A 26274-nucleotide genomic window follows, 5' to 3' on the forward strand; every position below is an offset into this window, starting at 1 on the left:
AACTAAACACTTCAGAGAATTGCTGTGTGAGCAGATCTGAAGAGCCCTTCAATCTGTGGTCAGTGGGTCTCACTGGACTACATTCAGGAAACCCTGAGAGGCTAACACGGCTTTCAAAACAGAGCCAGCTTGTCCCCATCTTCGGAGCTGGAGATGACCCAGAAGCTTCTCAGTGACCCAGGAGCCAAAAAACCACCATTTGCTTCATGTCTAACTTCTGGGAGCATTAGAAACCCCGCTTATCCAGTTCCCAGTATCACAACGGGAAAGAAAGACTAAAGACCTGTCACAGTCACTTTAACAGATCTGAGATACCCAGGGCCACGTTTGGAGGGACAGCAGGAAGCCAGCAACACCTCTGTCTGACGGGTGCAGTCACTAAGGGAAAAGGTAACCCACCTGCAAGTCCCACCACGAGCTGAGCACTCCAGGAAGACACTTCACAAGCATCTCAAGATCCTGCTTCCTCCAGTAGTTTGTGATGACCCAACACTGGGCAGTTTATCTTTTGGAATCAAGGGCACCCAAGGGCCTTCCCAAAGGTCTGGCTGACCATACTGTGCCCTCTTCATTTTTCTTTACCTTCCTGATTCCTGAGTCCTGAGTATTGAAGGGGGAGAAAGTATTCTTTTGCACTGATAGAACAAGCATGGCGTTTGTTGATTAATTTCTTTTTCTTTCACTATTTCAAAACCATCAAATCAGTACACTCTAGAAAGATGAGGAAGGAAGCTTTGCCCACTGGGCCTGGGGTTTGAGGCTGATCCCTGTCAAGTCAGATAATGCCTGGCAGACAAGGATAGAACCTCCGACTGAGAAGTTACCCACAATTCAGAGAGCACCCCTATGGGTCCAACCAATTCTAATAGCTCTTACTCATGGAATGCAGTAACTGCTATGTGCCCATGTCCACTTACGAAGTGAGATGCATTACATCATATAATTGGCTCCATAGCCCAGGAGCTGTCCTTTGTTATACCCCTTTCACTGGGGAGCTCAGGTTCAGAGATGTTAACTTGCTCAAGATCAAGAAGGTGGATGTGAACACTGGTTGGCTGAAAATCAGGCACTTTCACCCCGCTTTTAGCACCAAGTGGGCAGAGCCCAGTGAATGGAGTGCAAAGCACCCACATGCCATCAGTTGATACGGGCATGAGGGGCAGCCAGGGTGCACCAGCACTGGGCTCTCCCTTTCCCCAGTCCTTGCTTCCAGGGGAGGTCCAGGACTCCTGCAGGCTGGGGTGAGATGCCTAGGTTCTGGTTCCCCCTCGTCTTTCATCTTCTCCCTCTCTTCCTCTCCTCACTCATCTCTCCTTCTCTGTGTCCACTGGGCCCGTTACTCAGAGAGGGCACCAGCAGTGGATGCTGCCTGACTCCGCGTTTTGGTGCCGGGCTCTCCCGTGTCTGCTAGCATACCGGGTCCCTGATCTGAGCATCGCTGCCCACCTTCCAGTCCAGTTTCTGCTCGAGCTCCCTGAAGGCTGGGAGAGTGCTCGCTCCATCCCAGCATCCCCAGGGACGTACTCCAATTTCACTATCAGGACCTGGGACAGATCCCCAGATCTCCGGATGAATGCTCTCTGCATCACCCCACTGCCTCCCCTGGGCAATTTGCTAGAGTAAAGGTCACTGCCTCCCCCAGTGCTTAGGAACATTCCAGGGCACTGGCTGCTGAAAGTCCTTCCTGAAATTGCAAGGAGCCTTTATCACAATAGGTGGTACTGACCTCACCTGGAAGCCTAAGAAAGCTTCCTTCTTTTGCATAAACCAACTTGTTCATGAAATGTGCACTGTTAACAGACCCTTTGGTCCTCCAGGCACTGTAAATATAGGCCACTGAGGGGCAGCTTTCCTGGGCCGCTAGTAACTAGTTCCTGCACTCTCTGGGCGCTCAGAAGGCTGCCAGCGAAAGCCTGCGGATGGCTTGCCAGGGGCTCCTGAAACTCATGGGCTGCCAGGACCAGTTACCTCCTGGACGGCTGTTAATGGAGAAGCTCCACATCGCTTGGAGGAGGGTGGATGGCGGACTTCTCTCCAGGCCCACACGCCAGCATCCATCAGCCTCCCTGCTCTCAGAAACTGCCCTCACTCAGCAAGCTGACGATGAATCACAGCATTTCTCCAGAAGAGCAAACCTGCAGCTCACGGGAACAGCCCCAGACCAACCCCCTGACAGGCTGGGGTGGCTTCCACACCCTAGAAAAGGCCAGCGCTCTCTCTCTTGCCAGGCTCTCTCTCCAAGAGGAGGTGGCACAGCAGCTGGGCTCCCTGGCTAGCTGCTCAGCTCTAATTGAAATGTCTCCTCTGAGGTCACGGCAGACAAGAGGCCCCCTCTGTGCGTCTTCCCTGCCTTGGCGTGAGTCTGGATTGAGTTCTCAAAGCAGCAGAAGGCCCAGGGAAAACCGGCCACATCAGTCAACCTGGTGCCTGGCCATTCATCCAGGGCCCTGGTCATCAAGAGCAGGGAGCCTCTTGGCCATGGAGCCGGGGCCAATACAGAGAGCGCCTGTGGTGGAACACCACCGTCCCCAGGTACCCACATGCCCCAGGAGACCTGCAGCAGAATCTGCACTGGTTTCCTCCACCTCTCTGTCCGGCCTTCCTTTCTCTCTTGCTAGTTTCTTCAGGGAGCAGTTCCTTAAGAAATCATTTGCACACACATTCTCATCTCAGGGATTGCTAAACACTAGCAGTTTATCAAGGCTAGGCATCACTGTCATCACTGCTATTTTAACTATTACTATGCCCTTCACAATTTTAACTATTACTATGCCCTTCACTAGGACTGAATTTCTCTAGTGGATGTCTAGGCATGGACTTGGTGTACCTCCAGGGAAGTTAACGTGTTAATCTTTTTAAATTTATTTTACCATAGTCTTTGGGAGGGGAGGAGAAGGCATTGTGGGAAGAGATACCAAGGGGAATTTCTTCCCGGACCACAGCATACAGGGTCCTCCAGCAGCAGCTATTCTGTGGTTTGTCCATGGTTTAGCACAGGACCACAGGGCCCAGCAGTGGCAGACAGGATGCCCAGAAATGGCAGACAGGAGTGAAAGCCTCCTGTTAACTGGAGGTGGCAGCAGGGACCATTGTCCCAGTGACAGTTCCTGGGAAAGAGAGATACTTCTGAGGGTTCAAATGCAGCTAAAACAGCCTGGACCACTTTGCCACTTTCTAAATAGGCTTATCTTTTACGGGTGATGAAATGTGACTCCTCTATCACCCACCCCCCCAAGCAGCTAAGCGACAAGAGAAAAAGCCACATTGCTGCACGCCGAGCGGGTGGCAGTTCCTAATTACTGATGCATCACTAAGCAAGGTCTTGCCAACAGCAAATGAGTGGGTGCACTTCGCAAATGAGGGCACATGGCACAACTGATTGGTTTACACATATATCTGTAACGTTACACAGTTCTGAAAGGCCAATCTCCCTTTATCTGTGTAAGTCAAAGGGGAAAGGCTCTTCTTAAAAATCCACATTGAAATGCCATATTGTTTCCCGTCCAATTATCTCTGCACTCTGTATACAGATGAGGGAAAATGCTGAATGTTCACTTTACGTGCCATCTCTCATCTGCTTAATTAATCGCAAACAAACTCTGATTTGCATTTCAGGTGAACAGAACATAAAAGAAATGAGGTTTTTTTCCTTGCAAATGAAAGTACTGTATTTATAAGGAATATGACTCCCCACATCGAAAAAATAATTTTTTTAATTGCGACTTGTGTCTCAAGTTCTTGTGAGCTCTCAGCAAACTTAGAGTGCGTCTTCCTCTCACTGACTCCAAGCTAATAATGTCCCCTCAAGCTGTCACCCCAAAAGCTGGAAGATGACCTGCTCACATCTTGATCCTGTTCTCAAGTCCCAGGGATGTTCCTGAGAAATTTGACGTTAGAACTCAGTGAGACAGGGACTGGAGGGTTTTCATAGGTGTGTTCGGGTAACTGTTATTTGAATGATCAAAGCCTTGTATTTGAGTGGAAGACAGGGTTTTAAAGGCAGGGAGTTATAAAAAACAATGACCGCAAGACTTGTAGTAGTTCAAAAAGTCACCAAAGTGTTCTAGAAACACATTCGGGAAGACTTAACTCTTCCTGAATGCAAGTAGCCTGTGAATATATAGTATTTGTATATATATTTTTAATTCAAAAATTCTGGGTCATGAGGCCAGAGCCCTGGGTTCTGGTGCCTGCTTGGCCGGCACCTCTGAACAGCTGTGACATACCCTGGGGTTACCTGCCGGTAAGTTTCTTTTTCCTACAATGAGTAAGCTGAACTAAGTGTTCAGGGAGACCCCTCTAACACTTCAGCCTTATTCAAGGAGTTGTCTTAATTCCCCAGGTCTGAAAACTGCGATTTTACTTTTAATATTAATGAAGTCTAATTAACACAATAATCTAGGAGTTAGTGGCTTGGATAATCCAATAAAAGAGCTCATCCGTAAGACGTTTTATCTGATACAAGAACACAGGGATTGACTCTTCTGTAGTACCTTTTAGCTTTTAATTATGTTCTGTTTAGATGGACATGATTTGTTACCTTCTCTGAGCACACATTCATGAAGGACTAGAGCAAAGCAGTCCAGAACCTTATCGGGCTACCAGAGGGGGATAATTTGAAGTCGAAATGTTTTTTCCTGGAGATTCTACCTGAAGGCAATGCAAACTCTAATAAGAATGGTAGCGCTGAGTTAGCATTCATCTCATGACAGTTCTTGGCCAAGGCTGGAGAAAGAGATGTATTCCTCCACCCCTCCATCCACCCTACGAGTTTACTAGCACTTACCATGTGATAAGCACTGGGTTTTGCTCCAGACGTAAATCTAGACGAGTAATTCTGAACTGATGTGCCACAGGAATTTTTAATATATGCAACACCTGACTATTTATACAGGGGCACAGACCTCTTTTCCCTTAGATTGTCAAATTAAAAAATGACAACAAACCCACACAACAACAGCCATTCAGTGTGAATGAGTCGATTATACCTACTTTTTTTGTGTCAGGCTGACAAAAAAAAATATATTTTTTGGCTTGCTGCAGAATTTTAGCAATTAGTTTATGTGCACCATGAGATGAAAAAAGGTAGGAAATTGCTGATCTATACAGTAGATGTCCCAGTCCTCTCAGATCTTGAAACCTGGCAGACCAGTCACACAATGAGAAAGAACGTGTGTGTGTGTGTGTGTGTGTGTGTGTGTGTACTTATACACTGAGATCAGAGAAACGAGGCAACAACCAGAACACAGAGACTGAGAAGAAGGGGAAAGGGGAACTCAAGTTGGAATGGTTGGGTGTGGAAGCCTCTTGGAGGCAACAGCACTTAAGCCAAGTCCTATAGGGTTAAGGGTCCAACCATATATGGAGGTGCCCGTGGGAGCTGAGGTTCAGAAGAATGATTACTGGTGTCCCTGCTATGTAGACTCCCAGTGATAGTCTACACACTCCAAAAAGGTAGGCAAGAGTAAAAGAAGCCAGATGCAGAAGCTCAAATATTGCATTACTGCACTTATCTGAGTGACTAGAATTGTCGAATTCAGGTAGACAGGAAGTAGAATGGTGGTTACCCAGGGCTGGGGAAAGGGTGATAGGAATTAGTGTTAAATGAATACTATATAGAGCTTCACTTTGAGAGGATGAAAAGTTCTGGAGATGGATGGTGGTGATGGTTATACAACAGTGTGAATGCACTTAATGCCACAGAACTGTATACACTCAAAAATGATGACAATGGTACATTTGATGTTATGCACAAAATACCATATTAAAAAAAAAAAAAAGGTGAGCAAGCAATTGAGCATTTTTAATGCACCTAAGCAAGCTTCCTGGGCCAGTTAGTGAGTCCACCTGCAGACAGAGACTTGGTTCTGCCTCTTCAATAAAAAAACATCTTTCCCCAACAAAGGGAAACTACTTTAAGGGGCGGTTCTCATCAGGAGGCACCTGGCACGGGGTACTTCTGTTCCTCCAAATTGTAGCTCAAGAAACACTTCTTCCAAGGGGTTTCCTTGATTAACACGTCTTGCTTCCTCAGCAAGAGAATGGCATACCCTCAGCCCCAGCATGCTCTGTGGTACTTTTATCTCTCAGTCTGTCTTCCTACCGGTCTTAAGAGAGCATCACCCCTCTCTCTTTCTTCCTCTTCTTCCCCCATCCCATCCAGCCGCACTCTGGGCACGTTTTACCCTTTGCAGCTATGTTTACATTTTCAACTACATAAATTAACTATCTTAAAAGTTTAATTCTCCTTAAGGATCCATCATAGCAGAATTATTACTTAAATGGGTTCTGAAATTCATTCATTCATTCATTCATTCATTGATACTTAAAGAATGAAATATCTCTTCAGCAATAGAAATAAGGAAAGTGGGTTGAAAACCATTGACTCCCACAATTTTATTCAACGCTTTGAGTTTGATTTTCTATTAAAGTTTACATTTCCAATCTTATCCAGTATAACACTTTCTTTCCAAGCCAAAGACAGAATTTTCTATGAACCATGGATATATAATAGTTATCTATTTCTCCATTTATAGCACTCATCATTTTAGAAGGTCAAGGCAAATGCATTAGGCCAGAGGTTTTTTTTTAAGGTCTCTTTTCCTGATGAAGGTAAAGACGGGTATAGTTCTCCATGATAAGACAAATGCCCCCCAGGGAGGCATTTCAAGCCAGATGAGAGCCCCAGGCGAGGCAGAGAGGAGTCCAGAGCTGGGGAGGGCACCACAACACAGCCACTGTAATGCAGCTGGAGGAAGCACTGGTGAGTCAGGCCCAGAGCCAACATGGTCCATGAACACAACAGCATCCTCCCTCTGAATGGAAGAAGACTCATTCATTCAACATGTTAACTGAGCATTTTCTCTATGAAGTGATCTACACCTGTCACTACACAGAGCAGGTGCAATCACAACCTGATAGATGATTTAGATGTAGATCTAAATCATCACCAGTTGGCCTAGGCAGGAGAGATGAGCAGTGTGCCCCTCTTGCTGGAGGTCAAGAGCAGTGGGTTCCCAGGAACTCGGGGCCACCTGAGCCAGTGCTCTGCAGACAGGAGGAAGCTGGAGTCGCGCCTTTCTCACAAGCTCCCATGAAGGTGCAGGCCCAGGAGCTAAAGTCACTGCAGACACCCAAAGAATGCTGCCCGGATCCAACTCCTGTGTGAGGAAACTGCATGTAGGATGTGTGTTTGATTCAGTCCATCTCAAGAAGCCTCAGCAAAGCCTTCCCCCCAAAACACAAAATCATGCTCTGCCAATTCCCCAGAGCCATCTAAAAAAGGTTCTGAGGACCCTGGCCAGTTGGCTCAGTGGTGGAGCATCGGCCCAGAGTGTGGAAGTCCCAGGTTTGATTCCCAGTTAGGGCACACAGGAGAAGCAACCATCTGTTTCTCCCACCTTCCCCCTCTCTCTTCACCTCCTGCAGCCACGCCTCGAATGGTTCAAGCAAAATTGCCCCGGGGCACCGAGGATGGCTCCATGGCCTCCACCTCAGGCGCTAAAATAGCTTGGTTGTTGAGCAACAGAGCAGAGGCCCAGACTGACAGAGCACTGTAGGGGGCTTGCCAAGTGGATCCCGGGGAACATGTGGGAGTCTGTCTCTGCCTCCCTGCCTCTCACTTAATAAAAAAATAAATAAGTAAATAAAATTAAAAAAAAAATAGAAGGTTCTGAGAATAAACATAAGGAAGCAAAGGGGGAGAAGGGGGAAAGAAGAAAGGCAGCTGGATCTGACTTTGCTTAAGAAAAATATTTTTTAAAAGTCCACAAAGTCTTTCCTTTTCTTTCCCTTTGTGCCACCAACATGCATCATTTATTTGGTGACAAAGCTCTGAATGTTAATTGAATGCATTAAAGGCATAATAACGCAATCCGGAGAATTGTTTTGCTGTATTTTTAAACTCCCAGTGTGCCTGGCTACCTACAGCTGAACAAGAACAGGTAAAAGATCTTCCGGAAATGAAAACAAGATTGTTCAGGGCGGGGGCGGGGGCGGGGGCGGGGGCAGGGGAGTGAGAACCACACGTACTTGAGAGTTCACCAGGTTCCCATGGAGAAAAGGGCAACAGCCTGGTGCAAGGCAGTCTGGTATCAATGTGATCATTTCTGGCTAGCTGCCTGTGCTAAGGTTAAAAAGCAATATTACAAGGCTTCTATGATGACAGCCTACTGGGAGACATTTGTTGGAAATTGCTTTGCTTATCATTTAGTCAGCAAAAAAGCCCCACAGTACTAGTTACGCCTGCACTCTGTTGAGTGTGCATCTATAAAGGATTCAAATTGTAAGCACATAAAGCCCCCATACAGGTAGATGTAATCACCATAAAAGCCCGGAGCCCGGCTCTGTTCTTTTACATTGATAGGCAGTATAAATTTTCACCATATGTTGCCAAATAAGAGGCATAATTATGAGGAAAGTCTATTCTGAGTTTTCAATTCAGCTTTCAAAACTGACATCAGAATGACTTTTCTTTGGGGGAGGGAGTACAAGGCAATGAAGTTTTCAGCAGGCACATGGTGCAAACCTGACACCCAACTCCATACCACGTCCTCCAGCCTGACTCGGTTTAACAGCACCTTTTCACCCTGCAAGAAGGGGCCCCTCGCACGTTGACAAGGGGGGAAATGACAAGGTTTTACTAGACTGTCTCCTCAAGTCTCCTAATAGCTGCAAACATTTGATAGTGAGCTAAAGCATTTCAAAGAAAAATAATGGAATGTCCTGTCAGTGAGGAGGGTAGCGCGAACACATCCAAGTCAGTCTGCAGTCAACGGGGCGGGGGGCGGGCGGGGGGGTGCCCAGCTAACACTGCAAAGTCCGAAGGAATCCTTTTCTTGTTCCTCACCACCGTGCGTTAAGGGATAATTTCACTTCTGAGTGATGTGGGGCTTTCTGCCTGCACATAAAAAAAATAAAATTCTGCTTTGAATGGGAACCCCCATTCCTCGTCCCGATGGGCCAGGAATCTCTATCGTAACTCAAACAAATGAGCCATATTTGCAGGGTCATCTCAAATAAGATCAACACCGTAGACTAAGAAGGGTGAGTGAGTCATCCACAGAAAACACAGTGCTGGTATGTGTGGAGCCTGAACACATGGAGTCAAAGCTGGTATGTGTGGAGCCTGAACCCATGGAGTCTACAACCTGAGACTCAGAAGAGGATGCTTGATGTACCTCCAACCCAGGGGCACTCCCCTTGCAGAGCTGACAAGCTCGTGTCCATTCCGCCTCAGCCCGAGCACATCCCCTTAGTAAGAGAGCTCAGAAACTCACAGGAAACTCCATATGAGTGTGGCTGGCCCCTCACGAGGCTGACAATCCCAACTGGCCAGCCCAGCAAGCAGTCACAGGCACCAAGAATAGACCAGGAATGAGAGACGCCTCCCCATCCTTCTCAGTCAAGCCTGGGGGTCCGAAGGCAGTCCTGGGGGAGGTTGGGAAGTGTGTTTCTATCTTTACACTTCCTTTAAAGCGGTCAAGCAAAAGCAGAAACAGCTGCCATTTAGGAATCACATCCCTACACCCATTTTACAACTCCGTCCCCTCATTTCTCCCCAGCCGCCCTCTGCACACGATCAGGCAGACATGCACGCACAGCCAGCCCCCGTGACAAAGCTGGTCTTTGACCAAGCTAGGACACCCTGTTTGTAAGGGCAATTTTTGGAATTCACTAAAGTGGACCGGAAAAATGGGAACCGAGGAGGCACAAGATTACAAAATAAAAATAGATTTATTTTCATCGAGGCATTTTAAGAGCAATTATGTTGCTGCAGTCATAACAGCCACTTGTGCAAACAGCGGGTTTAGAAAGTACAAAAGACTCCTGCCACCTCCACACCCACTCCAGGGGCGACTAAAGTCGGGGGGGGGGGAGGAGGATTTTTAAGACTTTAGGGTTTTTTCACTTGATTCTTAAAAAAATCCGTTCACATATTCTTTCGCATTGAAAGGGGGTATGATACCAAACACGCTTTGGGGAGATGAGGTGAATAAACTCCATGTTGGAGATGAAAGATAAAGGCTTTCAAGTCCCAAGTTCACTGAAATGTCACCAATCCCTCACCATCAATCACATCTGTTTTGTATTCTCTGATGTAGCCAGCAGAGAAGGACCGGTCTCCTAAGAGACACAAATCCTGCTTTTGTTGGGAAGATTCTGTGCTCCGATACCCGAGAGGACAGTCCGAGGGTGCAGAAAAGTCTCGCAGCCACCCTGGCGGGGGTACTCTTGCTCTTGGACTTGCCTACTGGTAACCACTCCCCTCCCCCAACAGCACCTACCACAGTCAACGATCTATAAAACGGAAGTTTATTATAAAACCTTAGAGGAGGGGCATTAGGATGGCCTGTGAGTTTCGAATAAACTGCTGCTTCTGGACCTGCTAGAGAGGCAGAAAGGCATTTCTAAATATTCCCATGAATTTATTTTACTATTTACAAATTGGGTCTGTTGGGTAAATCGATGTTGTCAAGGCTGATTGATGAGTAAGAATAGAAAAACTAAAAATAACCACATGAATTCTTTCCCACCAGAAAGTCAAGAAAACAAAGCCATTTCCAATGAATCATCCTGGGCTCTCTGATCACCTTTCTGGGTCACCTTTAACCAACCTTCTCTGCAGATGAACCCAGTGGACACTCTATGTGTTCTTGTTTATCCTGGAGCAATCCAGAGGGAGTTTGAAAGGTTAATTAAAATTTCTGCTACAGCTCTTGTCGATATCTAACTAAGTACACGATATTTAGCTGGATCAAGAACCGGGCTTCTGAATTATTAAGTATTTGGGTTGATAGAGAATTACCCTAAGTCCATGGGTGCTCAATCATTAGCACAGAAAGAAAACCTCGGAGAAGTTTTGTGGGGTTTTTTTTTGGTTTTGGATGACCCAGCTATTGGCCTTCTGATTCACGCAGAGCAGGGCATCAACAATGGTTCGCGACAGGACTGAATTAAGAAGATGTTTGAGCATTTAGGGGACTGGCAGACTCATTTCATCACTCTTATCAGTATCTTCATCTTAATTTCCTAAACAGGTGAAGAACCCTTTCCGAAATTTCTGATTCGTTGACTTCTGACCAAATCCTTGCTGTAGAGACACAGGAAAGCAGGGGTCAGTGAACTTGTCCTAAGAAGGGCCAGATAACACATGTTTCAGTTGGCAGTCCATACAGTCTCTGTGGAAATCATTCAACCCTCCACTGTGGTGGAAAAGGAGCCATAAACAATATTTACATGAATGGGTGTGGGTGTGGCTGTGTCCCAAAATAACCTTATTTACAAAAATAGGCAGGCCACAGTTTGTCAACCTCTGCACTCAAGTAATAGTTACTTTTCCTTCGTGGTCCAGTTTAGCAAGCACCAACCCCATTAGGCCTTCCTTAGTGCCTTTCAGAAGAACTCTCTCTCTACTTTAAATTGCCGTATTGATTTCATTCTTTTTGGGGGGTATACTTTATCATCGTCAGACTGAGATATGTGGCATGCCCGGCAGACTGCTAATTCTGTGGCTTTCATACTGAAAACCTTTAAATAGTTGCTTGGCATTCTGTGTACAGGGCACAGAAGAGTGCTGTGTCAGGGGAGGTGAGAGGAAACTTCAGTGGGACACTCCGATCCCCCCTGCCTAGTTCCCAACAATTCAGCTCTGACCCAAACTTGCAAACCCTTTCAGTGAAACCTAAGCCTCGCTAAGAAGAGAGTTCCTTGGGGTTCTACTTCGGAACCCAAACTCCTTGTCAATGTTTTCCCCACACATCCCACACTCTGCTCAAGAAGAGTCTGCACAGTCTTTCTAAGCCATGCCTGAGGTTGCTTTAGCCCCTTCTCACAGATGGGTGCCTCAGGCAGCTGCTTGGCTGACCCTCCAGTCATCTGGAGACAAATCATTTTCAGCCTTGTGGTATTATTCCTCTACTAGTCTTATCCTCCTTATACAACTGTAAACTCCTGAAAGCCAGATCTATGTCTGACTTTATTTTAATCCACTTTGTGTTTCACACGGTGTCTGACATATCACAGATGTTCCATAAATGTTCATTGGATAAAAAAATATATACATAATCATCTTGCTCAAGTCACCCTCTTCCCTTCAATATTTTAATCTAATAGGAAACTCCTCTCTATCTGTATTAGTTTATTATTGCAACTGTAACAAATTACCATCAATTTAGGAGTTTTAAACAACACAAAGTTATCATCTTACAGTTTTAAAGCTCAGAAGTCCTAACATCAAGGTGTCAGCAGGGCTGTACTCCGTCCAGATTTTCTAAAAGAGAACCATTTTTCTTGTCTTTTCCAGCCTCTAGAGCCACCTGCATTCCTTGGTTTGTGGCTCTTCTCTCAACCTTCAAGGCCAGCAGCATAATACTCCAAATCTCTTCCCTCCCCCCCTCCTGATTCCATTGTCCCATCTCCTCTGACTCTGATCCTCCTGCCTCCCCTTTAAAGGACCTTTGTGGTTACATTTTGGGCCCACCCAGACAGATAATCCAGGATAATCTTCCCACATCAAAATCCTTAAATTGCTTTCACCTGCGAAGACTTTTTCCCCAAGTAACATAACATATTTGCCAGTTTCAGAGACTGGGATGCAAACACATCTTTAGCGAGCAACTATCCTGTCTACCACACTCTCTTTAAAAATCTAAGCAGAACAGGGGGAGTGAAGACAAAGAGACAGGCATTCAAGTTTCTGAAGGAGAGGTAACTACCCACTGAGCCTCTCCCTGCTGGAAATCCCCACCAGCCACAGGAAAGGGTGACGTGGATCAGCCCACATGGCTTAGAAACCTTTTGAGTAAGGCTTCCAAATCTCCCCCAAAATTCTGATTGACTTTTCAGACACCCACATGTCACTATTTTAAACAAGAAGCAAGTTCACAGAAAGTCCTAAATGGTTCCCAAAATCATGGCAGTCTCAGGATGACTAGCACTTGTCTAGAATGAGGTTAAATACACACACCATCCTCAGCTAACCATGCCACTGGGGATGAAGTGATTGAGGAGAGGCTTAGCATCTTGTTAGGAGGGAAGATACAGGTGGAGGGAAAGTCAGGTAAAACTGTTTAGAGAAAATAACAGACTGGATAGGATATGTCTTCAAGGTGATGACTAATCCCTTGCTTTTACTGCTGAGGAAATTCAATCATCAAAGTTGATTTTTCTGATATCACACAGTAGTTGGGTACAGTGCTCCCCAAAAGTCCCCTGGCTCTCTCAATTTTCTACTTTATGGCTATATTTCTAGGCTTCAGAACAACCACAGTTTATTGGATGGGGAAAGCATAAGAAAAGACAAAGATTTAATATACCATTGACCAACTCTAACATGTAAGCTGTGAGCACACATAACCAGAGGCCTCCAGTACGGAACAGAGCATTGATATGTACCTTCAGAATGGTCACATACATCACCCTTTTCCTCAATTCCATAGGAAGTTCTTTTTCAGAATGGCCTTCACTGTAAGCTACTAGTCAACTAACCATCTATCCATCCATTCATTCAAATGCCTACCGAAGACCTACTGTGTACCAGGCCCTGGAGATAAAAAGGTGACTAAGACGGGTTCCACCCACAAGAAGCTTGAAGTGTTGTGGGCAGAACATGGGAAAACCATTCCGCCCACCCTAACCCCACATGCTGTTCCTGACCTGGACTAGCAGGGACCATGCCTGGTGATGTCCTCATTGGATTCAGTAAAATGAACTTGGACCTTGAGCTTGCACTAGGAGAGAATATTAGATAGCCTATAGTGCATGCTACTTTCCCCCTTAAGAACCAAACAAGCTTTATTTATTTACCAAAAAAAAAAAGGAAAGGAAAAAAAAAAAAGTCGGGGGTAGGGGAAGACAACTTTCACACAAAAGCGCCCCAAAGGTAACTCTCTTTGGTGAAAAGTGTACTAATGTCATGTCCATCTATTCATGGGCACTACATCTGAAGCCGCACGGTACCGTGGTACACAGAAGCGAGAACAGTCACGCCAGTACATCAAAACCTATTTCTTTAATAAACAATTGACAGTATGTACATTATTTACCAAAAAAAAAAAAAAAAAGTGAAAATTGTGTGTGGGTGTGTGTGTGTGTGTGTGAGAGAGAGAGAGAGAGAGAGAGAGAGAGCAAATACACCTAGTGTCTGGAGGATGGCATGAGGCTAGACAAGCGAAAAAGCAGGTACAAAATAGTTCCTAGTTCCATGGGAGCCAAAGGGGACACCTGGCTTGAACTCTTGGCCGAGAACCAGAGGGGAGAGTAAAGGACAGACAGCAAGGACTCGTCAGGAATCAAATCCGTGAGATGATCAAACCCAAAGCCAAACTTCAGGTCCCAGATACAATCTAATGAATGCTCCAGTAATAGGGCGGGGACCAAATTCAGTTTTATTTTCCCTTTGAGGGGGAACAGAAGGGCAGGGACCCTCAGAGTTCCAGTCTCAGTGCTCAGTCCTCCCCCAGCCTGGGGGTAGACGCACACCCGTCCAGGGGAGGTGGGACAGCTTCCGGTTCCCTCCTCCAATCAGGCCCCACAGACCCTCTCCGCTGTGCTGCTGACTCAGCACACTGCCTGCCCCGAGCTCGCATGCACTTCCTGCCCCCCAGGGCGGGCTACTAACCAAAACTCCTTGGGAAGGTTGTAGTTCCCATTTACAGGTTATATAAAACTAGGGTTTTATTTTTTTTGGAGAAGGAGTGGTGCATTTCAAAATAAATTGTGAAGATACTAAAAACAATTCTCCCAAAATCACTACAAAGCTGCTATGATGTGGTTGAGCAAACCTGAACTTGAGGACCAGAAGGCCTGAGTTTGAATCCTGACTCCTCCAACGACGTGACTTTGGGCACATTAAGAAACCTCTTTGAGAGTCAGTTCTATCAACCGGAGATTGAGACAATTCTTATCTCAGAGGGTTCATTACCTTGGCGGACGGACAGTTACTGAGTGTGTACGCAGTGCCTGGTGCTATTCTAGACACTGGCTGGAGGAACGAGGAACGCGGAAAGGCCCTGCATTCCTTCAAGTGGTTTATTTTATGGCTGGAGAGCGGGGCCAGGAACAAGTAAGCAAAAAATTGAACAAAGTCATTTCAGACAGTAATAAATACTGTATTGCAGTGGGTCTCAACTTTTTTTACATGTGGGGACCAGTGAAAATAGGAGAATTATTTCGGGAACCGCTGAGGTAGAAAGAAATCACCATAAGCATAAGCGAATTCAACCAAGATTCTTGGGTCTATAATCTTCATACAACATCAGGTGTTTAAGTCTTTCATGGACCAGAGCAAAATTTCTGGCGGACCGGCACCCATCCGTGGACCAGCAGTTGAAAACCACTGCTGTGTTAGTTTCTTTGGACTGCTGCAACCAATTACCACAAATTTTGTGGCTTACAATTTTTAAAATGTATTTCTTCACAGTGCTGGAGCCCAGAAGGTTATAATTAAGATGTCAGTAGGGCTGTATTCCTTCTAAAGCTTCTGGAAAAGAATCCTCTTGCCTCCTCCAGGCTCTGGTGACTTTGGGCGTCCCGTGGCCTGTGGCAGCATCTGTCCCACCACTACCTCCGTGTTCATGTGGCCTCCTCTCTGTGTCTCTCTGAGTCCTCTCCTTCTTCTGGGGACTTCTCAGGTCATGGAAGTGGGGGCTCACCCTACATCGAGGATGATTTCATCTAAAAACAGTTCACTAACCCCATTTCCAAATGAGGTCAGAGTCTGAGATGCCGGGTGGGCGTGAGTTCAGCCCATCACTCGTTTTGTCCACGTGCTATGAAGAAATGGAGTGAGGGAGCGGGGGACGGTGTGGGGGGAGGTGTAAAACTTGAGCAAGGACATCCAGGACCGGCAGCTCAGAGAAGGTGACTTCCGAACAGAGTAGCCTGCTACCGGTGGAATGCTCCAGGGCCCTGAGACACGAGGAAGCTCAGATGATGAACCCAAGAGTCTAGGTAAAGGCATCACTGAGGAGGTGACTGAGGGGGGTGAGGGGGACACACTGGAGGGCAGCCAGACCAGGGCATGCCTGGGGCCAGATCACAGGAGCTGGTGTGAGAACCGAATATGGTAAAAGCTCTCAAGAACCACCATGCATGACCTCCTTCTCCGGGGCTCCAAGAGCTGAACTTGTAATCCACCCACCAAAGAGAGTGGGTGGTCCAAGCTCAGGAAGTCCCAAACCACAGCGGGCCTCTGTTCTGAGAGCACATTAATTTAGAAGCCTCTTCCCCCTCTCCCTCTCAGTGCAGGTGGTTTCCTGATGCAGGATATTAACTTTCGGCAGCTGGAGGTCCCTAACCTCCACACTGGCCTAAAAGGTTTCCTTAGGTTTGGCTAAGCCTTAGATAAGGAGCTGAACTTTAGTGGGCTTACAGCCCTGCACCTCCAATCCTTCCGAGACTCTCTCATCACGGCCCTTAATCCGTCTCAAATAAAACCTGTGGTTTCCCACCATGGCTGTTTAACAAGGCGAAAGAACAGCTTTGTCTATTCTGCAAAAGCGTCCTCTGTGTACACTCGGCCCATGGATTTCATTTCCAAGATTTACATTTTAATTCTGCAAGATATGCAGGAGATAAGTGGATAGGGAGGCCTAGGGGCGAGGCAGGCCCTCCCCTGGAAGGCCCACCTGACTTGTGTTCTCGCCCACGCCCTTGTTTCTCCCTCTTTCCAAATCCTAACCGGTTTCCTTCTCCCCTCTCTCCTCAGGACTTCCTCCCTCTTTCAGCCCCTTCCTCTCTTTCCTGTCCCAGTCCTCCCATAATGCCCTCTCATTTGGGGACCCGCAGATCGGTTGGTCACCTGTCACGGTTCAAGTGTGTCCCCCTCTCCCAAATTCATGTCCACCCGGAACCTCCGTCATGCGACCTCACTTGGAAATAGGGTCTCTGCAAATGTCATTAAGTTAAGATGAGTGCACACTGGAGTAGAGCGGGCCCTAAATCCAATGACCGGCATCCTCAGAAGGTGAGGAGGGGACACAGAGACACAGAGGAAGTGGCCATGTGACGACGAAAGGGATTAGAGCAATCGACCACAAGCCCAGGGATGCCAAGGACTGCTGGGAGCCTCCCGAAGTTGGAAGAGGCCAGGAAGGGTCCTCCCCTGGAAACTTCAGAGAGAAGGCAGCCCTGCCCGCACCTTGACTGCAGACCTCCTGCCTCCAAACCTGTGAGAGCGTCAGTGCCTGTGGCTTTAAGGCACCCAGTCTGTGGTACTTCGTGACCGCAGCCCCAGGACCCTAGCAGGACACCCAGAGCCTTCGTCCACCCTCCTCTCATCTGGGGCCTCCTCCCCACCCGGAATCCTGCAGCCAAACCCCGGACCTGCCTCCTTTTCCATTGCTGTCCGACCTCTGACCTTTGCATTCATAGTTACGGTCTATGGGTGCTCATTGTAAATTATTTCAACTTCACTATATCTCTGAAATCTTCTGTAAAGTAAACCTACTTAAGCTTTCTAGATCTATTTCAGGGTCTGAAAAATGAGGATAAACATGGAGGTAAATGAGTGTGTGAGCTTCCTAGGATTATTGTGGGGAAAGCATGAGTTCATGCATGTAACTGGCACATTACCTATTTATACAAAGGACCCCAACTGGGATTTCTCCCCCCTCAACATTTTATTATGAAGATTTCAGGCATATAGGAAAGTTGAAAGAATTTACAATGAGCACCCATAGACCTACCACCTACATTAACTACTAACATTGTACAGTAGCTGCTTTTTCACATATTTATCAATTTATCCACCTATCCATCCATTTTCATTGTTTGGATGCATTTCACAATAGATTGCAGACATCAGTGCACTCACCCCTAAATATTTCCATATTTCCATGTGCAAATCGTTAACCAGAGTACAAAATTTGTTTATAGTTTTTTTTTTAAGGTAAAATTTACATAAGTGAAACACCCGAGTCTTAAATTCATGTTCTCTGTCAACAATCACATACACTTGTGTAGGCCAAACCCGTGTCAGGACAGAGCGCTACCATCGGCCAGAAAGTTCCCTCTTGCCTCTTCCAAGTCAGTTTCCACTGCCACTTCCCCAGAGGCAACCAACCTTCTGAGTTTTATCCTTCACAGGTTGGTTTTCAGAATTGTATAGAACTGGAATCATATAGGGGCCTCGGGAGCATAATATGTCTGAGGGTCGTCCATGTTGTCGTGTGCATAGACCGGGGGTCCCCAAACTACAGCCCGCAGGCCGCATGCGGCCCCCTGAGGCCATTTATCCGGCCCCCACCGCACTTCCCGAAGGGGCACCTCTTTCATTGGTGGTCAGTGAGAGGAACACAGGATGCGGACTCCGCAAAGCACGGCATCACTCACGTACAGTACTACTTCAGGTGACACGGAGGCGGGGGGGGGGGGGGGGGGACGATACCACGCTTCATATCACTTGTTACAGCTAGCAGTGACAACTATGGAACCGGACATTGACCATCTCATTAGCCAAAAGCAGGCCCATAGTTCCCATTGAAATACTGGTCAGTTTGTTGATTTAAACTTACTTGTTCTTTATTTTAAATATTGTATTTGTTCCTGTTTTGTTTTGTTTTTTACTTTAAAATAAGGTATGTGCAGTATGCATAGGGATTTGTTCATAGTTTATTTATAGTCCGGCCCTCCAACGGTCTGAGGGACAGTGAACTGGCCCCCTGTGTAAAAAGTTTGGGGACCCCTGGTATAGACATTCTGCCCCTTGTTATTTGGGGGTGGCATTCTATTCTGTGTGAACACTACAGTCGTTGGCCCTTTCTCCTATGGACAGGCAACTGGGCTGTCTCCAGTTTTAGGCCACTGCCAATAAAGCTGCTATGAAGACCTGTGAGTTTTCTGGCTGAACATATGCTTCCACTTTTCTGGGGTTTGGCTGGGACCTCCTGCCTGATCATGGCACAATCTATCCTGACCCATCGGCGAGCCCACCTCAGTCTCCTGGTCCTCCTTCCAAGATGACTTGTGTGATGCGGTCATTAAAAATTCAGACTAGGCCCTAGCCGGTTGGCTCAGCGGTAGAGCGTCGGCCTAACGTGCGGAGGACCCAGGTTCGATTCCCGGCCAGGGCACACAGGAGAAGCGCCCATTTGCTTCTCCACCCCTCCGCCGCGCTTTCCTCTCTGTCTCTCTCTTCCCCTCCAGCAGCCAAGGCTCCATTGGAGCAAAGATGGCCCGGGCGCTGGGGATGGCTCTGTGGCCTCTGCCTCAGGCGCTAGAGTGGCTCTGGTCGCAACATGGCGACGCCCAGGATGGGCAGAGCATCGCCCCCTGGTGGGCAGAGCGTCGCCCCTGGTGGGCGTGCCGGGTGGATCCCGGTCGGGCGCATGCGGGAGTCTGTCTGACTGTCTCTCCCTATTTCCAGCTTCAGAAAAATGAAAAAAAAAAAAAAAATGAAAAAAAAAAAATTCAGACTAAGTCCAACTGCCTGGGTTCAAACTCAGACGTGGTCCTTCACTAGATGGGAGACCTTCTGTAAAGTAAACCTACTTAATTAAGCTTTCTGGATCTATTTCAGTGTCTGAAAAACAGGGATAAACATGGAGGCAAATGAGTGTGTGAGCCTCACAGGATTATTGTGGGCAAAGTGTGAGTTCATGCTCTTCCCTGGCACATGCCCGGTGAGCAAAAGCATCTTTATCCTCTGCCACCCAATGTACAGCATAGCGATGCCTTTTCTCTGCTCCAAATGCTGTAATGGCCTTCTTAATCTTCTTAGAACAAGTCTAAACTTTGCTGCCTAGATTTTTAAATAACCAAGACAACCATTTTTCAAGCTATCTAAAATATCAAGCTCTTTTTTTTTTTTTTTTTTTTTTGGACTGGAATTTCATCAACTCAGAGGCATAACTTTCACTATGCTGATCAGGAATGCTGATTGGTTGACTGGTCACCCTTGAGTAGCACAAGGTGTAATAAAATGAGTAATAAAAACTGGGAAAACTCAAGAACCAATACTATTATTCATTTAGTAGATAAAATCTTTTCAATCATACTGGGAGCGCTGGGGGTCACAAGGCAGCAAAGGGTGTTCTGACCATGCACAGGTTGTGAAGGCTCCGTAACTGGCCCCATCTAATCCCAACCCTGAGCCTGTCAGGTTCATAGCCCTCCCAATAGCCAATAAGCAGAACGCAATGCCTATATTTGGCTCAACCTCCATTCAGTCTGTCCTTCCCCACTCACGCCCTCTGCTTCCTTCACAGCCACCTCCAGCAGCACGGTCCCTTTCCCCAGACCCCCGCCCTCTGTGACTTCCTCCAGCTCTGGGAGAGGACAGCACCCACTGGCCCAGAGACTGACTAGCGTTGGGTCTCCAGTGGAACCGTCAGCTCTTCAAAGGCAAGGACAGTGTCTGCTAGATTGCCCATGCTTCTGCCCATGTCTTGCAAAAGTCTGAGCAGGTAAATGTTTGTTGACTCTTTCTGGGTCCAAACACTGTCGCCTCAAAAAAAAAAACAACAAAACAACATGGTGGTAAAGGCACAGAATGGAAAAAGATTTTAGGATTCAAAGCTAGGAAATGATTTGGCTTGGTTATCAACATGCCCATCTATTACACTGCCAGCATTCCATCTCAACTTTGTTATGGCTCTTAGACTGTTAAACAGAAAAGCATGTGCATGTCCTCACACATGCATGCATGTGTGTGCGTGCACACACACACACCAGCCACACACAAGATGTTAATTCTTCTGAGCCTTATTTCATTCCCACTTTCAGTTGTCGAACATCTATTGAGCACCTAGTATGTACTAAGCACTGCATTTGGTGCTAGAGATTCAAAATAAAAAACAAGCTTCTTTCTCTGCAGGAACTCAGTGGTGTGGTAAGACAGATGATTAAATAGATCACTGCAACACTCTCAGAGATGCAGAGAGGAATTGGGCTGAGTTTCGAAAAGTGGCACTTTCTCAATGATTTCCAGGTAAAATGGTGTCCCAAGGGTTGTGAATACTGTAATAACAAGACATTAGAGGACCACGGGAAAATGAGAGTCTGTTTCCACACACACATGGGAGACATCAGCATCAAGCTGAGGACCCACTGGCCCACCCCCGGGCCAGCCACCGTGATGGCAGAACGCGGGTACTTTTCTGACCGTGTACAGAACAGCACAAGGATTGCTGGAAAGAGGAGAAAATGTTCCCAATAGAGCAGTCCGCAGCTCCAAAGGCACAGAGGTGTGGAGGAGCATGTGGAAGACTAGGGATCAATCTGGGAGAGCCTATGGTGATGAACGGGACGAGGTGGGAGAGGGGTGACAGGGATACGGGTGGGCTGGGCTTAAGAAGGTCTGGTTTAGTGTCCCCTAGAAGATACTGCTCATCAACAACCACCACAGCCAGCCGCCAGCCTGGGAACAAGCCGTCCAACCAACCACCAAGTCTAAAGAACAAATGGCTATCAACTTGCAAAATGCTTCCTAAAAGATTGCTTCATGTACGAACTAGAAATCTGAGTGATCAGCTACAATTGTCTGTGATGTTCTGTGGCTTCCAGCAAGCCAGGCTCCAAAAACAGCAGGAGTGGGGCTCCCTGACACCACACAGCTCAAGAGCCCCCACTCCCTGACTGCTGGCCTGGAGGGAACCAGGTGCAGCAGAGGTACCAGAGGGCATTGGCACATGGGCCGGCTGATGGATGCAGCCATCACAGGCTGGCGTCCCAGTGAGAACATCCTCTCCGCCTGGAGGGAACAGTGCACCAGCCCAGGCATCTGGGATGGGATGTCAGAGAGAGGAAGCTGGGGAGGGGGAATGGTGGGGGAGAATTGGCTGATGGTGCCAGCCCAAATAAATCAAAAGGCTCAGCCTCCCAAACATCCTCCTGCCCAAGCAGGAAATGCTTAACAGCCTCATAATCTGTCCCCAGGAAAAACTCAGCGACTTAAAGACTAGGTCTATCTTGGACCCCAATGAGCAGCAAGCAATCTAAGAAAGACGCAGGGGGCTTTAAGCGCTTAACAGCTGGAAGATTATAAACAGATCAGCGGTCGTGTCCCTGGCTGGCCCAGGCTATGGGAGAAAGTGCAAATGTTGTAGCTCAAAAACAAGGCACTATGCAGTCAGCTTCTGCACTAGCTAAAGCAAACCCGCTTAGAAGCTTGTGGAGCTAGACGTGACGGAGAAGTCACCAGAGCAAGCCTGGGTCTGGTGTGTGCGCAGAGGGCTCCATGATGGACAAACGCACCATACTAAGGTAAGAGCAACAGTGGAGGAAACAGTGTGGCGTATATAGGAATTCTCTGTGCAGTCTTCACAACTTTTTCTGAAAATCTAAAACTGTTCTATAGTATAAAGTCTCTCAACTTAAAAAAATCCCGGCTCTACCGCTTACTCGTTATATAACCATCACTCTGCCGGTTCCACCTTGTGCCTCAGTTTCCTCCTCTGTGAAGTGGGAGTTTGGTTATAATAATTAGCTCATAAAATGCACAGGCAGATTCAATAAAAAAAAAGTGTGTAAAGTGCCTGTCCCAATGCCTGGAACACAGGAAGTATAAAAATGTTATCATCATCATCATCATCATCGCCCTCATCCCAATAAAATAAAGTTGTAAAAGGACAAACTGCTCTTATTAACAGCCATCTCAGCAGAGGGATCTAAAAGTTTCCCACTTGACTCATGCGGTAATTTTGAAATTCAAGTTACTGGGAGGAGAGACCCTGAAACCTCATCGCAAAGGCATGTCCTAGAATCGTAGAGGGGACACAGTGAATCTGCTACAACGGGAAACCCACTCCAAGGTCACCTGGGAAAGAGCAGGTGGCCCCACACAGCCCACAGGAATGTGATAAAACAACGCAGAGAATGTGATTATTCAAATGTGGTTATCATCTTCCTCATACATCACACACGCACACAAAGTGAATCTGTGAAATTAAATGGTAATGCTGTTCAGTTTGTACTAAAAAGATGGATGCGTTTCCTACATGACTCGGAATAGTCTACCGATTTCTGGACCAAAAAGGGACATGATATACATACGTAGTAAATATTAGCATACAGGAAATATTAGCATATAGGTGACCAGGGAGCCAACCACTTGCCACCATGAAAATGTAAACACATTTTTCTCGTCTAGTTAAAAGCATATGACAACTTGGATTTTTTTTTTAACCTGGAAATGATAACAATAGATTTAATTTATTCCTGCAAATCCCACACCCAAGAAGAAAACAATATTTCATAATGTATAACATTACCAGAGGGACCATAATTCATGGCTAAAGGGTCAGAGCTTTATAATGGATGGGTTTTCGGAAGTGGTTGGGACAACCTGAAGTCCAACCCCAGCAATTCAACCAGTAAGTGTGAAATAGACGGAAGAACTCAAGTCAAGCACGTTATGAATGGCACTGGTCCCTGTCACCATAAGCCCACCCCAATAATTAACAGGCTTGGCTGGGCTGCCAGAAACCAAACTATGATTGATTTTTTCCATTCAAATGAGTAAAAGCAGTGCCCTCCATTGTGAGTGCCAACATTAATCCATGTGGGAAAGAACTGGTGGTTTTTAAATGGCCATGTAAGTTACACTTCTGAAATCACAATTCCTTTACCCTTAATACTCAGCCACTCGGGAAGCCTGTCTTTCACCCACGTTCTCACAGAAGACAATGGGCTATCGCTGTCCTCTATGAAGGCAAATCCGTAAGGCAGAGCATGAGCAGGAGGCCGAGCCACAGGGCAGGGCGACTGGGCCAAGTCCCCCACAGAGGCAGTACCTCTGCTGGGAGCCAAACTGAGGTCTCCCCAGGATGTTAACTTCATACGTAAGATACACATGTGTGTATGTACTGGAGAAATCTAAAGACACAGGTAGGAAGATTTTAATGAGGCCCTCAATGAGCACTATTTGCCAGCCTTAAGGAAAGGAGGTGAGAGTCATGGGCACAGGTGACTCCCCATGGGCAACGTGAGCAGAAAGTGTGGCACTCGGCAGAGGCGAGCTGCTAGGAATGGGCCTCCCGGTCGGTCCCACCGCCCAGGATGGCAGACACCCAGAAAGAGGAGCAATCAGGGCCCGTGGGCAGGGTCCCATCTCAGCCCGGCCGAGCCCGCTCAGCAGTCTAGCCCTGGTCTCACCTCGCACACACTCTTCTTTGCATCTGCACTGCGGCGAGCCTGGGAGTTTCTAGCATAAATGAGACCAGCCTCTCTGCTGCTTAAAACCCACACCAGCTTCCTTCCTCTGATCCCCAACGGCCACTCCTGCTCCCCTCGGCTTGTTCCCTGCCCACAACTCTCCTTCCCTCACAAACTCCAGCAACCTGGCTTCCTACGGATCCTGGAACGTGGGCTGTTTCTGCCCAACTGGTTTCGCCCCTGCAAGGTCCCCTGCTGGTCCCCTCCAACAAGGGTTCCTTCTTATCATTCTCTGGACACCCCCCCCAAAGTTGCCCTCCTAGCCACCAGCAGACCACCCTGGGATATTTCCCCCATTGCAGGCATCTCTCCAGAACTTCCTGGATCTCCATGGTTGGCACCAACGTCCCCAAGCTAGACCGTGAGCTCCTTGAGAACAGGGACTTTGCTGTCCTGTCTACTCCGTGATCCTCAAGGCCTAGAAAGTGCCGGGCACAGTTACCAATTACAAAAGAAACAAGGGCACTAGGTTCCAGAGGTGTCAGATGTGACCTGCGCTGGGAGAAACATCTATCCAATAGCGAGACCCCAGCTCCAGGTGGGATCAGGGGAAGAGGAAAGGCTGTGTGCCTCTCCGGGGTCCCATTGCAGAGGGGAGAAATCGACTCAACGGGGAAATCCTTCCACTGTGCGCGCTTGGGCTTTCAACAACCCTGCCGCCAGGGATCGCCTGATTTCCAGGCTGCTCGCTCGGTTTCTGTGCGATTTCAGAGTCAAGGCTGAGCCAAACTCAAGAGCATCCAAAGGTGCTTCAGTAACTTCAAACGAGGCGTGTGCGTGGTCCTGACTTCCTTATTAAGGGATTGGTATAAGAGTGCTCTAAAACTTGAGATTCCAGTTGTGAGTACACAAAGGGCATTTTTCAGTGGCATTTGATACAGTAAAGAGGAAGTTGGTGGCCCTTTGGAATTACTGAGCTCATCCGATGGCTGCGAGCTCTGCGGGTCACAGGGAATGCGGGTCAGGAAAGGCTCCTAGAAAGTATGGCTGTGGCCCTGGAGCTTATAATATGAAAGGCCAGCTGTGGGCCCGCTGTCCTTGCCAGTCCTCATGCCCCGGGTCTAACTGCCACAGCAAGTGGCATTTACAGACGAGAGAACCCCGGAAAGCTATGAAATGGCTCCCCGGTGCACAGAGCACAGATGCCGCGGAGAAAGGCCCAGCAGTAGCTACTGCACCATCACCTACCATAACGAGACTGATCTGCAGTGAAATAAAAGGTAATGTAATCCAGAGGCAATAACTCTGGCTTCCTCTGAGAACGTCTGATGTTGTCAACTTGCAAGCCTGCTTCCCCTCTCCTGCCTGCCGTGGTGCACAGCAGCCCTGTTTAAACAGGCACGGACGGACGCCTCTGGGCTAAAAGGCCACACGCACGCACTCCCTGATAGAGGCGCACGCTTGCAAAGCGACACCTCCCCCAGCCGTCCGTGACCCCTCCGACAAGACACGCAAGCAGAGCCTGGATCCCTGCTGCGTGGTCAGGAGGCCAGAGCCACTCAGAGTTGCCCTGGGTGGATGGGCTTCAGCGATGACCCTGGGACTTCTCCTCATCTGAAGCCACACAGTTTTCTGTTTATTTCTCAGCACACTGCATGGCCCCTAGGTTTCCAGTGAACGGCACAATCCTGGAACCGAGTTTCAACCACAGAAGGTGCCCTAGAATTGTGTTTTAGATTCTGTCTGAAAAACACAGGACCTTTTGTCTTGGTCCGATGCAACCGTCACTAGTACATTTCTACGGTCACATTTTACTGAGCATGAATTTCACAGGAAGAAAGGCCAGAAGCAAAGGGAAAGGGGGAGGGGGTACTAGCTGCCAAGTTCTTCACCATCATTTCAGGGACTGTCTCTCCATACGAAATGGTCCTCCAAAGCCGGTGCCATGCAAATAATTCACAAAAGCCAGCTCAGTTCTCTCCATTGGAAATCCTAGTGATATCTCACTGCCTCCCACCATGGCGCAGGGCGTCGGGGAGCTAGCAGCTTCCGCCTCGGGAAGATGCTATTACATCTCAATAGCCAGTGCTTTGCAGTTGATTATAACTTTTGCTCTGCGTACCACTGTTACTGACAGGCAAGCACCATCCATCAAATGGCATGACTGATTTAGAAAGAAGA

At 47.5% G+C, this 26274-nt stretch overlaps 1 protein-coding gene and 1 non-coding gene across 4 annotated transcripts in view; one reads left to right on the forward strand and one right to left on the reverse strand.

The window, feature by feature from the left end:
- Window positions 1-26274, reverse strand: part of GFRA1 (GDNF family receptor alpha 1) — a 188733-nt gene that overhangs the window by 109668 nt on the left and 52791 nt on the right. The window lies entirely within an intron of this gene.
- TRNAV-AAC (transfer RNA valine (anticodon AAC)) lies at window positions 18998-19073 on the forward strand. Its single transcript has one exon. It is a non-coding gene; the product is annotated as a tRNA-Val (tRNA).

This window comes from Saccopteryx bilineata, chromosome 7 (assembly GCF_036850765.1).
Source record: "Saccopteryx bilineata isolate mSacBil1 chromosome 7, mSacBil1_pri_phased_curated, whole genome shotgun sequence".
NCBI classification, from domain to species: domain Eukaryota; kingdom Metazoa; phylum Chordata; class Mammalia; order Chiroptera; family Emballonuridae; genus Saccopteryx; species Saccopteryx bilineata.